Source organism: Pinus tabuliformis, chromosome 6 (assembly GCF_031772625.1).
Source record: "Pinus tabuliformis cultivar Carrire ecotype Pingquan chromosome 6, CPIR1, whole genome shotgun sequence".
Taxonomy (NCBI): domain Eukaryota; kingdom Viridiplantae; phylum Streptophyta; class Pinopsida; order Pinales; family Pinaceae; genus Pinus; species Pinus tabuliformis.
The window spans coordinates 327983316-327987321 of NC_142292.1; positions in this window are offsets into that span (position 1 = coordinate 327983316).

Genomic DNA, 4006 nt, shown 5'->3' on the forward strand with positions numbered 1-4006 from the left:
GTTAGGTTAGAATGCATTAGGTTTAAGAAATCATATTTGAAAGTCTCCTTTCCAAGAGAAATTCATTTAGAAGCAACTGGGCCCAATAACAGCAGTAGATCCCGTATTATGGTACAACAGTGGATCAGACCACCACCTTGATTCCTGTACTGCAGCATCTTGGAGTTAATGTGCATATTCTTTGGAGGGTGCATTGCAATTATGTATGAGAAGGCCCAGCTGCCTCCACTTCCAGATTTAGACTGCTATTCGAAATTTAGCATCTCATATTCAGACTGTCTTTCTTTGCAACTTGCTTTGTTGTTTGCAGGAGTTCTATAAAATTCTCTTTTATTGGTGCCAGCGTTAGGGATATTTTATATTTTTAGAATGTACATGAAAATCCCAAGTTTGCAAAAGAGCACACTTTCCGCACAGGTTTCTCAGGCAACCTGGGCACTTATCCCTAGATAGAATTAGATTAGGATTTCTGATTTTGGTGGTGTCGTATTTTCCTAGCCTTCATCTATAAAAGATGGGCAGGGATTTGAGTGATAAATGCACCCCCAGTTTTGAGCTATTGTTGTGTATTCATTTTCAGATTAGAACATAGTTGCAAGTTTGAGAGTTCAATACTGTGTTTCCAGTATGTTTCCAGTATGTGTCCATGTTTCCAGTATGTGTTTGAAGATTAGCATAATCCAGATTTTATTGAATTTTGTTTTAGGCTCCCAAGGATTTTAGTTAATTTTCCATGTGCGGTATCAGCTTACCATGGTCTGAAGATTTAGTAATTTGGAACCTCTAGATACTCCTTGACAGATCAGGAACATCTAGGTGTTCAACTATGAGGGCCTCAAAAAACCACAAAAGAAGCATTTTATGTCGCATTTTAGTGATACATCTTGGCCCCACAAACTGCCAGCAAACCCCTAAAATGACATTTTTATAATTAAAAAAATCAATCAAGAACCGTAATCTAAACCTGTAAAAAGGTAAGCCTCCAGCCATGAAAAAACACCATTCTTTAGCATTTGTATTTCCCATTTGCGCTTCATAATCCTGAGAGACTTGGAACGGTTTGAGACTGAGCTTGGATCTTCTTGTAGAGCTAAGTAGTGCTTCTAGCACATTTCCTAGGTATTTTTCAGATCTGACATTTCTTGTAGTTTACTTTGCACTGTTTTTGTTTTTGGTCTTTGTGGTAATCATATTCCATATCACGGCTGATTTTTTTCTAAGATACAAATGAGCTATGTTGATGGCAACATCTCAAAGATGAAGGTATGTTGAGCTACGTTATTAGCAACATCCCAAAGCTGGTAACATCTCTATGTTAAGATAGGAATAATGACTCGGATTAAATTACTAATGATCAATTACATTCTTCAGCTATGCCAAAACCTACATTGCTGGTGACATTCCCAAATTGCAATTTGATTTTCTTGTTTAAGCTTACTGCCAAGGGTATTTAGTTTTGCATCCTTACTCCCTCTTCTAAAGCCTTCAAGCATGTCTTTAGAATGTGCAACTCGTAAGGTTTGTTTTGCTATTAGGAATTAAGTCCTGGACAGGAATAACACTTGCCTTCAAAGTTCATCCTCAAATGCCACTGAGCTATACAAGAACTTTTGATGCTATTAAAATGGCTTTGAATGTGAGATGGGTAAGATTTTGAGAATCCATGTGATGACTTTAAGTAGTTGTCACCACTTCCAGAATTTTGTTAGAACGGCTGGTTATGTAACATCTACAAATATCTTGTGATGCCTACACTCAACCACCCAAACCATTTGCTCACTGTGAAGGGTCTTGCTAAAAGATGCACTGTGCCTATCATTAAATAACATGATTGTGAGCATTCAGGAGAAGCCTCTCACATAAAAACATTTATTGACAAACTAGACTCTACCCTTCTCCTTTTCCATTTCATCAGTTACCATTTATTTTGGTCGTGTTGCAATTCCCCCATTGATTACAGCTTCAAACAAGTGCAAATATAATCCTTCCCTTCCAACAGGTCCTTAATCCTTAGTTGAGACTTATTTTCAATCCTTTTTTACCACCAGTCACTAACAGAGTTACCAATAAATTTAACTTTCACAATGCCAGAATGCAGGTCTAGGCATATATGGAAATAGGTTGAGGGTGAATTATATAAGATTCCAGACATGATCTTTAGTGAAATCTGAAAAGCAATATTTGACCCACTTTAAAAATGCTTTCTTGTTGTCTAAAATTACATTTACTTCTTGTCTAAAAATCAAATAACTGTTTTTTTAAACCTCAGATTTCATTGTTTCAGATTTGAAAATTCTGTTCAGCAAGCATATTTTACTATTTATTTTCTGTACATTTCTAAATACATACTATTGCTGCTCTGAACCCACCATTTCCTGAAAATTTGGGTGAAAATTCCAGTCATTACGGAAAGTTGTGCAACATGCGTAAGCAGCAAATGCTAATCAGCATTTTATCTGAATGCAGGTGCTAGCCTAGCCAATGTTAGCTGATCACTATGCGAATGGAGGATTCAATATCCCAGCATGCAGTAGAAAATTTACTTAAGCAACCCAATGTCCAAAAGGAGTACAAGTTGCACTCTAAAAATGAAATATCAAACTCAAAAATAGAAAATAAAATAAGACAAGTCATTTCTACAAAGTCAAATTAACACAGCCCCAGAACTGATGATTAAATAAAGCCCCAAATGTCTCTTTACATGCATCAATAACAAAATACAAATTTAGCCAATTCCACAAAACCTAAATGTTTACATTCAATGTTCTCTTCCCTTGCTAGTCTAAATAGCAATAATTCAAACACATACAATTTTGCTACCAAGACCAAAAGCACATTGTCAATACAATATACAGTCTCCATGGCCCTCAGCAAGAAAACAATTTCTATTTAAACAAAGTGGTACATTTTACACAAAGCTATCAAGTACTTGGCTATGATATCCTGCTGCAGAATAAGAACTAGAAGCTCTAAGTGCAACAAATAAGCTGGGGATCAGAAAGTATAAAAGACCTCATCTAGATACTAGAAGATTCACATTCTTTGTAGATTTGGTTGAAATGTTTGTGCTAGCAGCTGCAGCAACCATTGCAGTTGCCCGGTGGCCTTTATAAGTTTCATGACAGCTATAATTGCTTCATCAACCACATCATGTAACATCAAATAAAGTGACATTCTTCACTTCCTTTAGATTGAGTACTGCAGAAGGTGGTGTTCCTTGTATCATTTGAATCCACTGCAATATAGGAGGGGAACTTCTCACACCCTTTGCCCTGCATTCATTCATCTATCCAAAGTTATCCTCGTCCTGATGCATCACAGGGCAGCCATTTGTCGAGACTCGAGGCATTATCAACATGAATACTGAATCTACGTATTTCGTCAAACAGGAATTTGTTAATATTAGATGAAATTGGGCTATTCTCTGCAATTTCCTCCTCCCGGCAATTAGAATCAGATAAGTATGCATGGAGCCGATCGTTGACTTGATCAATTCTATGCATACAGGCACAATGTTGGTCAGCCCAACCCTAGACAAAGTGGCAAATATTGACTTTGGCTTTAGCAAGCATGAAGGAAATCATTCTGTAAAACAGATCAAGGACAACCATGACAATGCAAGCCCTCTTGTTGGAGTATAACTCTTTGTTGTAAATTGTCATCATATGTTATCTGTTAGCACAGATCAAGATGTGATAGTGGCCTCCTAGTCCAGATTGTTGATGAGTCACTCATTTGGTAGGTCCAATCGGTAGTTGAAAGTTGAATATTAACTGAGTGATAATTATGAGACCATTAAATATGGTAGTTGGCTGTGATTACGTGAGGTGACATGGTTAAGTGATTGTCACATGGATGGAGGTAGTTTTTCCTACACACCTATAAAGATTTGCTGCAAATAGAAAAGAAGAAGAGAAAATCGTGAGACCAAGAAAGAAGACAGATATGTTTTTTTTTTCTTTTGGCAGCCATTGAAAAGTAGTTCGCAGCTTGCAATAGCACTTAA